Below are 13,618 nucleotides of genomic sequence, written 5' to 3' on the forward strand. Positions count from 1 at the left end.
AAGACTCTTTTTTGACAAGAAGCAATTAAACTTATGAGTTATTGGGTGTTCGCCTTCGGCCTTAGGTGACAATGTTCAATATTTACGCAATCAGATTTCACACATCCAGCGACTGTAAAATTGCGGACATGGCATATGATATAAATAATAAATAAACATGCTATCTTTTACATGGAATTTTCAAATATTGAATATTGAATGCTATTTACTGAATTAATATCAGGTTTTTATATTCAGCTTTGAAATGTGGTGAAATTATGATGTAATCAAAGCAATTATAATTTATTTTTGATGATCAAATGTCATATATGATTTCTTTGAAAATTTCAATCGAAAATATTATTTGGTTTACAAATTGTATCAATTTTAAGAAAGCGATATATTTTTGCGCTAATCGCGAAAAACACCCGCTATAGGCTAGAGTCTATTGTTTGAAGCGCCCGACTACAATGTGTTAACACAAAGAACCTATTATTTAAAATCTCCTTCCACGACAAGTTGGAGAACTGTTTGTGGGAACACAACAACGGTTGTCCGATATCTCTTCATTATGTTTTTATATATGTTCTACAAAATTGCCTATCGTTTTTTATCTGAATTGCTCCTAAGCATCTAGGGCCAGTGGTACTCCAGGTGGAATAAGTTTGTAAGGCTGAAGGGAGTGGGGAGGGGAAGGAGATGGTGAAGATGAAGATTGGAAAGTATTTTTTGGCTATTCAGTTTTTATCACAGAACTAGAGCCAAACATCAGACCTTGAACATGATGATATTTATGCATAAAATAATATAAAACATGTTACTAAAATACTTTACAAACAAAATTATATATAAATTACAACAAGTACATTCACAGACATAGCACAAGGACGTGCAGTGAAATCAGGCTACCAAAAAAGGACAAAGCCAATACGCAAAACAGTATTCTATACAAAGGGATGAAATATTATAATGCACTTCCAGAAACATTAAAGTCTGTACCAATTAATAGATTCAAGATGCATTGTGGTAGCCACAATAAGCAAAAGAAAATATAGAGTATAAGTTATGATTAATTAGTAATTTGTAAACTTTTATGTACAAACTACTAAAATCAAATAATTTTTTTTTTAAAAGATATTCAGGTCTGAATAGCCAGGTACTTTTCAACCTTCATCTTTCCCATCTATATGAGCCTTACAACATATCCTAATTGGGGATGCCATAGTCCTACAGGCTTCCGGCAGTGTGGTGTACACATAAATTTTTTTTTAGTCTATTAAGCAATTAAGGCGAAGCTTAATAATGCCAAATCACTATTTTGATTAATCTTTATAACGAATTGGTGTACATTATGAATACCAAAAAATATGCTTTAGATAAATTGAAAGTTTTCCTATCGTTTCGCTCAAGTAGAATATAAATAAAAAAAAAAATTACACAAAAAAAATATAAATGTAAACTACTGTAAAAAATATTTTTTCAGTAGAAATGTATGAACGCGTAAAGGAACAACTTTTAAATTATCTGTGACAGATTCACTTAATTAACTTTTTTGCTTTCTTATAAAATTATTTACAAAATAAATAAAAACCAGTTTTGTGCTTGAAATCGAATGTTTCTAGACTCCGTATGCCTATTACCTACAATATAAGGTATGCCAAGAATATACACATTTCTTGCTTGTAGCTTCCTCTTAATTGTGGTTTTTCATCAGGGTGAAATTTTCTTCCATTTTGGACGGCTGAACGGTTTTTTGTTCACAAACTCAATCTTAAAAGCAGACATCTGTTTCAAAAGCTAGAAAAACTGACAAACAGTCTAACAACATAAAATTGAACAAGTTTTCTGTATGGAATTTAAAGGTAATTAACCGTTTGAGTGCCAATCGTCGATTTGTGTTTTAACGAAGATTGCCGTTCGTCGATTTCTGTCGATTGCGTCAGTCGTGTTCTGATTCGCGCGTACGTCTGTACGTAAAATTCTCATATTTTCGAAACGCCTGGACTTCGGGATCCTCCTCCGCGTGATTCTAAACCAATATTCTTTAATAAAACACCGAAAAAATCATCGAAATCCTTGAAAATTCAAAGAATTTGTGGGGTTTTAAAAAAATATATAGTTTCATAAAAAATAATGTTTTTTTGGTGGCATTTTACAAGCAACTGTATGAATTTTTTTGGCACTCAAACGGTTAAATAAGCTACATATTTTCAACCATATCTGAATCATGAGCTATGGAGCTATGAAATATAGGTATATTAATATAGATTATTAATCCAAGGATAGTACATTCTTGCTCGTTCTGACACTCAACTTTAATTAATTAATTGAAAATCATTCAAAATAGAGGTTGTTGCGTGTCGTATCTTGTGATTGTCCTTTTTTATTTAACTTTATTCAAGCCTAAACTCTTTCACTTTTTCATTTTATAATCTCGATGTGTAGAGCCTTTTACATTATCTTTTTCTGTCTGTGCCACCTTTTATATTAAATCTTTTTGTCTATGGCACGTCATAGTGTAATATTGTCATTAATTTCGCATCTATAATATCTTGTGTCTGTATTCACGTCAAATATTAGTGTTTTGTTTTATATAGTTTGTTGTGATCGAGATCTTTTGTTTTATTCTTATTAGCATTCAATTTTACATTACCTTTCTCATCCAACTCTCGCTTCTCTCTCTCGGTTTAATGTCTACCCTCTTCTGTGTTACATATTAAACATATTAACCAAAAACACAAGTGTTTTTAATGAGAAGCGAACCTCCATCTATCTCAACGGCAAGCCAATCCTTGTCGTGATACGAAAGAAGCCTACACGAGCGGATCAGCCTTACAAACTGACTGGAGGCTTCTGGACTCCACACGAGGACGCTGCTCATGGTCCTTCGCCGGATTGCACCAGCAATCATCACCCAGGCCACCACAGGAGAAATCAGCAATCATCACAGCAAGCACCAAATTAAGTCAATCCTTTCAACTTTCCCTCCTTACTGTGTTAATACTTTTGCTGTTTCTCAATCATAACAGGCACGGATCTCTAGTCATCTGACAATGGCGGACAACCTGAAGGCTTTCATAGCCAGAAGAGGTCAGATCAAAGGGCTGATAACGAAGTTTCAGTCATTGTTAGATGAAGACCGAACGGATCCGTTAATCATCCAAGTCCGATTGGCAAAAATCGAACCTTTGCATGACTTATTCATGGAAATTCAACTTAAAATCAGTATGTGTGATGAAAGTTTGAATTTCGATTCGGATGATGACACCGATCGCTTTGAAACAATGTATTTCAAGGCCATCTCCGAAGCAAAATCGCGTCTGACGAGCGATTCCAAACTTAATTCACATCAATCACAATAAAATATAAATTCCAAAATTCAATTACCAATTTTGAGACTACCTACTTTCTCCGGAACATTCTCTGAGTGGACTTGTTTCGAAGAATCTTTTCAATCATTAATTGAAACAAATCAGGAATTATCTGCAATTCAGAAATTTCACTATCTTAAATCGTGCTTAACCGGAAACGCTTCCAAATTATTAAACATCTCTGGAAATCTCATCAAATAATTATCAAATTGCATGGAATTTATTAACAGATCGATACGCAAATAAACGCTTAATAATTCAAAACCACATCCAAGCCATATACAATATTGCAAACATTAAATTTGAATCTTCCAAAGAAATTCAAGCCTTTTTAGATCAAATTTTAATTAATTTACGGGCTTTGGAAAATTTAAACCTACCTACAGAACATTGGGATGCCTTACTAATTCATCATTTATCAAAAAAACTTGATCCAATAACATCTCGCGAGTGGGAACGAATTCCCATTCCTGAACCAAATACTTACGTTCATTCTATGGAAACATTCATAAAGTTTTTAACCGATAAATCTATTATGCTTCAATCTATTCCAAAGTCGTCTGCAACAGCTCATAAATCTGATAACATTAATAGCAAAAAACCAAATTTCACTTTTGTAACATCTCCAAATTATTGTTGCAATGTCTGTTCTGAAAATCATACTATCTATCAATGCCCTAAACTTCAGAAAATGACTCTTCAAGACAGAATAAATGCATCTAAGACTTTTAAATTATGTTACAACTGTCTAGGAAAGGGTCATTCTTATGAACAATGTCAAAGCAAATTCCGTTGCAAAACATGTAACAAAAAACATCACACTCTGTTTCACAAAGAAGTTCAAACTGAATCTGAACAAGGTCCAATCATCTCCGCTACATCCATGGCGAACGAATCTCATGCCTTACTATCTACTGTTATTCTCAATGTGAAGAATGCGCAAGGACATTTCATCCAGGCCAGAGCTTTACTCGATTCTGGCAGTCAAAGCAACTTCATTACCACAAAATTAGCTACGCATCTAGGTGTTCAGCTAATAAAGTCAGATAGCCCAATTACTGGAATAACCGGCGCATCATTCAACAGTAATTTCAAAACTAATATAACCATTGCTTCACAATATAAAAAGCGTTTTGTAAAACAATTATCTTGCATCTGTTTAAATGAAATTACTCCAAACATTCCAGTACACAAAATCACCAGCAACGCAACAGCTACGCTCCCATCTCACATGAAGCTAGCAGACCCAACCTATCATGAACCTGCATCAATCGACATCCTTCTTGGCTGCGACATGTTCTGGAGTTGCCTAGAACAAAGGCGAACAAACATCTCAGGAATGCAACTTCAACAAACCGCTTTCGGCTGGGTAATTACACACACCGACACACCAGCTGACGAAGGTATTTCTTTATTTTCCATTAAAGACAACAATGCCCTTCATGATCTCATGGCTAAATTCTGGCATATGGAAGAAAACCTTTCTCATCCACCTCAGTCCTTGGAAGAAAAGGCTGTCAAATCACACTTCATTGACACACATTACAGAAATGAAGATGGTAGATTCATCGTGGAGCTTCCGCTCAAGGGAAACCCACAAGACTTGGGTTCTTCGCTAAACGCAGCTACAAAACGATGGCTCTCCGTTGAGCGGAAACTCTCACCTCCACTACAATTGCAATACTCTGAATTCTTGAATGAATATATTCACCTAAACCATATGTCTGAAATATCTATTAAGGACAACACTTCATCCTCTAACCATCATTTCTACTTACCTCACCATTCTATTCTACGTGAATCCAGCGAAACCACCAAACTGAGGGTCGTGTTTGATGGATCTGCGAAAACCTCCTCAGGGCTCTCTCTAAATAACATCCTCATGGTTGGACCGACCGTTCAAGATGATCTCCTTTCAATAATCCTACGTTTCAGAACTTACAGATATGTAATATCTGCGGACATAGAAAAAATGTACCGTCAGATCTTAATAACTCCCAAACATCGTGATTTACAAAGAATTGTTTGGTCAAATCCATCTTCAAACAAATTGTCTCATTTCAGACTCAACACAGTTACGTACGGTACGGCATCTGCTCCGTATTTAGCGACAAGATGTTTACGGCAACTAGCACTGGATTCACAAGAATCGTCGCCAGACGCAAGTCAGCGCATCCTACATGACTTTTACGTCGACGATCTCCTTACAGGAAGTAATGATTTTGAGACAACGCTAAAACTCAAGTATAGTATAAATTCTATATTAAGTTCTGCCTGTATGAATCTACGAAAATGGAAATCCAATGACGACAATCTCATCGCAGACGAAAAATCCCTCAATCAGTCTGTCGATTCGACATTACTGGGAAAATCTGAAACCTCCAAAACACTCGGTCTGAGTTGGAATTCTACTCTGGATACACTTAGATATCAACCTACTACATCATCTGTAAATTCATCTATAACTAAAAGAAATCTTTTGTCACAAATCGCAAAACTATTCGACCCCCTCGGTCTAATTGCTCCAATAAATATCACTGCAAAATTTTTCATCCAGGATTTATGGCAATTAAAAATTGACTGGGATTCAGACGTTCCAAGTCATATTCAAACTTCATGGCTCAACTTTCAACATCAGTTGAAAGACATTAATCTAATATCTATACCTAGACATGTACCTACAATTAAGGAATATTCTGAATTACACGGATTCTGCGATTCATCAGAACGCGCATATGGAGCATGTATTTACATACGGACATTCGAAAACGGCATCTGGATCTGCAGATTGCTATGCGCTCGCTCAAGAGTGGCGCCTCTGAAAAAAATCTCCTTGCCTAGATTAGAACTATCAGGAGCTCTTTTATTATCTCAACTCATGAAGAAGGTAACAGACTCATTAACATTTCAAGGATCCACCTCTTACTGGTGCGATTCTACGATAACTCTCGCGTGGATCGCCGCATCGCCCGCACGATGGAAAACCTTTGTCGCCAATCGTGTATCGGAGATTCAAGACACAACCTCTCATGGACAATGGAGACATGTTTCAACCAAACTAAACCCTGCTGATCTCATATCTAGAGGCGTTTCTCCAATGGATCTTGCATCTTGCAACCTCTGGTGGAATGGTCCTCTATGGCTATCTCAAAATGAGACACATTGGCCAACTACCGTCATCCCAGATTCACCAGAACTTCCGGAACAGAAAACCACTACTCAAGCATTCATAACACAAATACATAACACTGACATCTTTGATCGTTATTCTACTTTACATAAATTGCAAAGAGTAGTAGCTTATTGTATTCGTTTCAAAACTAATGCTCTCCGCAAGTTTGAATCTCAAACAACCACACTAACTGTAGTTGAACTAACTACTGCAATGACAACACTTGTTAAAATAGTTCAAAGGCAATGCTTTGCATCAGATATAAAGGCATTACAGTCAAAATGTCTTTTGTCAAATAGTAAACTTCTCTCATTGAACCCATTTTTAGACTCGGAGAACGTACTGCGCGTTGGTGGACGTCTATCAAATGCAAACCTCACCTATAATCAAAAACATCCTGTAGTTTTACCTTCCAATCACCAGTTTACTAACCTAATCATAAATCATTTCCATCGTCAATTATTACATGCTGGACCACAAGCGTTACTCGCATCCATTCGTTTACAATTTTGGCCACTCTGTGGAAGACGCACCATACGTAGTGTTCTTCGTAAATGTATAGTTTGTTTCAGGTCAAAACCTACAACAATTCAACCATTAATGGGGAACCAACCGCAGTCTAGACTGCAACCAACACGCCCGTTTCTTACGTGTGGTGTTGATTACGCAGGACCTTATTACATTAAATCTGGAAATATTCGTAGTAAAACAACTCTCAAGGTTTATTTGTGTATCTTTGTGTGCTTTTCTACCAAGGCAGTTCATCTTGAGCTTGCTACTGATTTATCTACTACGGGTTTCCTCAAATGTTTCAATCGCTTTATCGCACGACGTGGAAAATGTGCTCATATCTACTCAGACAATGCTGGGAATTTTGCAGGAGCTTCAAATGATCTCAAGTCCTTAACCTCTTTTTTGCAGAACTCTTCGACTCAGAATGAATTTTCGGATTTTTTCGGTTCTCATTCTATTCAATGGCACTTTATTCCAGCTAGATCTCCTCATTTTGGCGGATTATGGGAAAGCGCAGTGAAGTCAGCCAAGCATCATTTGACTAGAGTTCTCCGTAACTTGTCATTGACTTTTGAGGAGCTGTATACTAGAGGTGGGCAAAATTGATTGAATTAATTCCATGAATTAATTCAATCTTGTAACACAATCGATCTTATTCTCATTTTCAAAAGGAATTGAATCTTAATTCCTTATCGTTGGCATTTTTTTCTAAACATTTTACAATTAAATTATTTCATGATAATAAGGTAATAATTAATAATGATGTGCACTTTAAATGATTTAAATATTATAGTGTTTCATAGAAATCTAATTAAATATTATTACGGTTCTATGGCGGCGCGCCGCGAAGTTTATATGTACTGTGCCCTGTCGCACTAAATCGCGTATCTAGTATCCCGCGTCCCGCGCCGTAATCCAAAAGACTCTTTTCATCGAGTCCCCAGTCAAGGAATTAACGAATTTATTCCGTTTTCAGTTGTGACGTCACGCGTCGTGACACAAATCCTATGTCCCATGTACCGAGTCTGTTCGGACAAGCACTCGCTCAATCTCAATCTCAGGGAATAAGTGAAACAGGACAGAGACAGTGACACTCGAGACAGAGTTCCCAATTCCCTATTCGTAATCGAGTCCCTTTCCTTACTAGTTACAGGTCCGTCCGCACCGTCTGCAAGAACGCAATTCATTAATGTCGCAGATAGACACAACACACTTACTAGTCAGAAGTTCCTAATTCATTGCACTATGTCAGCTGTCAATCGGTTCGTCGTTAGTTCCCGCGTGGCTAAACCTTCGATTTAGTACCTAGTCAGGTGAAAACTTTCTACTTCGGAATCTGAATTCTAGTAAAAAAGCGAAAGTATCTCCTGTATTCTTCTCCTTTCCACATGCGAAAATAATGCAATACGCTTAGAAACAAAACGATGTTTACGTTATTGTTCTTATAAGTAGGTATGTTTTTTATGTACCTGCCTACTTGTAGACGTAAAACGAGATCGGTTGACTGTCGAATTGTGGGTGATGATAACAAGTAATTTGTTTTGATTTCTGTATGTTTGTACTGAATTGTATGCCACTCAATTTCAGACTTTCAATCAGTTTTTATTTGGCGCATGGATTTAAAATTACCATTGAGGTAAGTATCTGCAAACATTAAAATAAATAAATATAATATATATGTGGTTGAAGCTTATTCCAGGTGAACGGATCGGTTAAACAAAAGTGGGATAATAATAATATAGTTCTTATAATTGCTTTAAGAACGTATCTCATTGCCCCTAAAATAATATATTTTTTATGTAAAGGTTATACTACGTACCTACTTTTTGTAGTAAATATATAGATAGTTTTACGAAGAAAGATAATAATAATTTTTATTCTGGGATTCAGTTTGCCAGCAAAAATTTTCTATGCAAAAAAAGAAAAATCGAGTGGAACTTTTTATTTTTGGTATCGTTTAATGATGTTTTACCTTCGTTTTTATAGGAAAAAGCAACATATTGAATAGCCAAGATGTCTTCCAGAAAAAGGATAGAACTTTGGTGTTACTTTTCTGAAGTAGATGGAGGGATGCATTGCTCCACAATTTAGAAATGGCAGTTAAAAAATAAACATCCGACTATTCCTCTCCAGGTCCAGCGCCCTGCGCCTTCCGTTTCCTTTGCGGCACCCATTTTAACGATTTTATTAGTGACTTGTAAAATTACTTTTAATTTTTGTTTCTAAAATAACATATTTATTAAAAAGTTTGTAACATGTTTATTTTGTGGAACGACATATCTTTTTTTACTTAAGTTACTCCAAAGCTCTCCTCGCTTTAAGAACTCTGTGCTATAAAGTGTAAAGCTTACAAATACAGGTTTTCTAAGTAAAGTTATAAATGTACTTCTGCAATGTACAAAATAAATCCCTATATTTGATATTTTTTGGGTGTTTATTTAAAATGTTTTTTTCAAAACGAACACATTTATGTGAATGCGAAAAAATGGTTCATTATTGCTTTCTTTAAGTTTCCTAAATGTGAGCAATCTAGGTACAAAACCAAAATGAAGTGTCGAATGAAGGAATTAAATGAATGAATTTAATGAATTAGTTCACTTGACCAGGTGAATAAGACTGAATTGATTCATTATTGTGAATGAATCTGCCCATGTCTACTGTATACTGTCTTAACGCAGGTCGAGGCATGCCTCTATTCTCGTCCGCTCACCCCCCTTTCCACCGATCCATCTGACCTCACTCCTCTCACCCCGGGTCACTTCCTTATTGGCGAATCTTTGGTTGCTGCACCTCAACTGGACCTGACCGCTACGAATTCTGGAAGGCTCTCCAGATTTGAACGAACCACTCAGCTCGTTCAACATTTTTGGCAAAGGTGGTCTAAGGAGTATCTCACTCTCTTGCAGGAACGAGCTAAATGGAGGACCAAAACCCCAGACGTGCTGCAACCAGGCTCCTTGGTACTGCTCTTTGAGGATAACTTACCTCCTACCAAGTGGGCTCTTGGTCGCATTCTGACACTACACCCTGGCACTGATGGCATCACACGAGCAGCTACTGTCGCTACCTCTAAATCGACAGTAACAAGGGCTGTCAACCGGCTCTGTCTACTACCCGTTGACCAGACAACATCATCATCGTCATCAGCATCATCATCATCTCTGTCACCTTAGTGACTTTCCTACAACTTTCTCCAGTGAAATTTATGCAATGACTCTCCAGTGACATTCTCCATAGTGAAACCCAGTGAACTTTACTTTCATCGACTTCATCATGATTTTGTTAACAAACTTAGTTTGTCAAAGCCGGGAGTATGTTGCGCGTCGTATCTTGTGATTGTCCTTTTTTATTTAACTTTATTCAAGCCTAAACTCTTTCACTTTTTCATTTTATAATCTCGATGTGTAGAGCCTTTTACATTATCTTTTTCTGTCTGTGCCACCTTTTATATTAAATCTTTTTGTCTATGGCACGTCATAGTGTAATATTGTCATTAATTTCGCATCTATAATATCTTGTGTCTGTATTCACGTCAAATATTAGTGTTTTGTTTTATATAGTTTGTTGTGATCGAGATCTTTTGTTTTATTCTTATTAGCATTCAATTTTACATTACCTTTCTCATCCAACTCTCGCTTCTCTCTCTCGGTTTAATGTCTACCCTCTTCTGTGTTACATATTAAACATATTAACCAAAAACACAAGTGTTTTTAATGAGAAGCGAACCTCCATCTATCTCAACGGCAAGCCAATCCTTGTCGTGATACGAAAGAAGCCTACACGAGCCGATCAGCCTTACAAACTGACTGGAGGCTTCTGGACTCCACACGAGGACGCTGCTCAGAGGTATGCGAGCAGTATTGAATTGTAGTAGGTATTTTAAGATATTATGCAAGAAAAATCTATGAACGTTAAGTGTGAGACAGTGAATAATTTACAATACTTATATATATGTATATTTAGGCTAAAAAATAAGATACTCCCAAAATACATGTTTAGTGAATGTTAATTTTAATTTCGGATTACATGGCTACCCCACGAGAAACTGTGGAGATTTTAGACTTCCTAAAACAAATTTGTCGGGAACCCAAAATAATCTCTATTTTAAAGAATTATCGACAGATGTTAAAGAAGCTAAAAGCCTTGCTGCTTTTCGTGGTTTATGCCTAAATATGATAAAGTATAAGTTTTAGATGTATTGTAAAGTGTCCTTAATGTCATAGAAATGAGTTAAAAGGTTTATACTGGATATAAAAATGTTAAATTTACTAAATAAAAACATAGAAAAAAAAACATCTGGGAAGATAATTATACAAATAAAGTCTAGACCAGTGGCGGCTGGTCGCATAGTGCGTTCGTGTGCAGCACTATCTAAATTGTAATGGCTAAAATTAATTTATAATATCTTACTGAAGTCTATAAAGTCTATAAAATCTATAAAAATCATTTTAAAATATTACTTACCAATACAATGCAATGAATATTGTCAGGGAGAGCGATTTTAATCTCTCCAAGTATAAAGTATGGCCGCTGCGCGGCGCTCGAATCCGCCGTGTGCACTGATTTGCAAATGGACGAAAATACGTTTTTGTATGTATTTTTTAAAACACTGCAAGCTCGTCAATCTAGCCATTTGTACCAGGAATTAGCTGATTCTCGTGTGACACACGCAGCCGACATAACCCGATCATTGCCGAAGATTACCGATCGATGAACCTTGACCCGAGGTTATCCAAATACATCCGAAGTTTGTCGAACTTCGAACTTCATCGATAGTGGACAATAGATCACAGATCAGTTAGCGTCATTATCGTGAGCCGTGACGTAATTATTGTCATTGTTTTGGTATTGATTTATCGAGTAATGTAATCAAGCTAACTTAATCCTTTTAATTTGTAACTTTATAAGAAATAAAAATGAGTGTAATCAGTGTTGAATATATAAGAAATAATAACAGTTTGTTCGAAAATAAATTATTAATTATAATATTAATTGAAAAATGCATTCAGACAGTTCGTGATTCCATAGACCGAACAGGTGAGCCCAAAGCAAAAAGAAATAAAACGGTGACCTATGCAACTTGCATCGAAGTATGTGATATTATCTTACAACAGATCAAAGACAGATTCGAGTTTACTAACCATTTATTAGCATCAAAATTATTTGATTGTGAACACTTACTCAATATAAAGAAAACTTTCCTCAAAGTGATTTCAATGAAACAGTGAACACGTACATCTTTTTAGATAAATTTAAATTGAAAAATGAACTATGTGCTATATACGGGAGAGATGATTTCTCTAACGCCGATGGTGCAGTGGCAAACTTTTTTATAAAAATAATTTAGTCGAGTCGTTTTCGGAGTGTGTGAAGCTTTTAAAAATAATATGTACAATACCTATGACATCTGTGGAAAGCGAAAGGTGTTTTTCTACCCTAAAACGAATTAAATCATTCTTGCGAAACACGATGAGTTAAGACCGTTTGAATGCTTTATCTGTACTTAGTATTGAAAAATTATTTTTGCAAACAATCCCAAATTTCACTTCAAAAGTGATGGAAGTTTTTGCTCTTCACAAACAACGTAGAATAGACCTTATCTACAAATAAGGTAGGTGGAATAAATATTTTTACCCATCTTTTTGTCATATTGTTTTTATTTTGGATTGTCAGTGAACCACCACCTTTTTAGGGCAGCGGCCGCCACTGGTCTAGACTAAGACTATTAAGTTATATTAAATTAAATTAAAGAGGAATTAAAAGCATCCATTGTTTCATATATTTCATTCAACAGCACCATTCCTCGTGTCATGCTATGTTGTGCTAGAACTGTGTTCTGCCGTGTGGTATCTTGAACAAGTCATGATGACGACTACGGCTGAAGTTTTAAGGCACATTCATTTAACTATCAAAAATAATACAAGATGCAATTTTTTTTATGTGAAACTGCGCAAGAGTTTCTACTGCACCCAACCGTTTGACGCCAGTTAGATTATAGCATGGTATGTTGTGAGGAAGGTGGGGAAGTACCTGGCTATTCAGATCTGGTCACCAAACACGGCCAAAGCCAATTCAAGCAAAGGTTCAATTCTGAATGGTGATCTTATTACACCAGGGCAATACTGAGAGCATCTTCCACTCTGGAACGTGCCGCAAATAAACTATATATTATTACAAATGAGTAATTTGTGAAATAACAATAAATTAATCAAATAAAATTTACTTGCGCAGGCGGGGATTTGAACCCGCGACCTCCAGCTTGCTAATCGAGAGCCTTACCCCTCGACCGCGCCGTTTGTTCCGTATTATGAATTCATTAAGACAAAATAGAGCGTTGTAAATATCTCTGTTTAATACATAATTTCTTTTCTTATCTACAATTTATTGCAGTGGAAGAAAGGGGACATCCAGCCATGTTTAGTGGAAAACCAGAAATATCAGGAAATAACCGAATAATGAAATGTTTTTACGGAGCTTGTGATAAATACATCTCTCGAAGGACGTGAAAGTGATAAGAAGATAATTAAATAAAGGCCGTGGACATTGTGATTCATTGGAGTTCAATTAACCACACAAATAAACA

General features: G+C 36.0%; 1 protein-coding gene across 1 annotated transcript in view; it reads right to left on the bottom strand.

Annotated features, from left to right (window-relative positions):
* The window catches only part of LOC149409824 (uncharacterized), a 51,428-nt gene that overhangs the window by 23,505 nt on the left and 14,305 nt on the right, over window positions 1–13,618 (bottom strand). The gene's annotated exons all lie outside the window — the stretch shown is intronic.

Source organism: Hesperophylax consimilis, chromosome 29, assembly GCF_061612785.1.
Source record: "Hesperophylax consimilis isolate HC1 chromosome 29, BYU_Hcon_1.0, whole genome shotgun sequence".
NCBI lineage: Eukaryota > Metazoa > Arthropoda > Insecta > Trichoptera > Limnephilidae > Hesperophylax > Hesperophylax consimilis.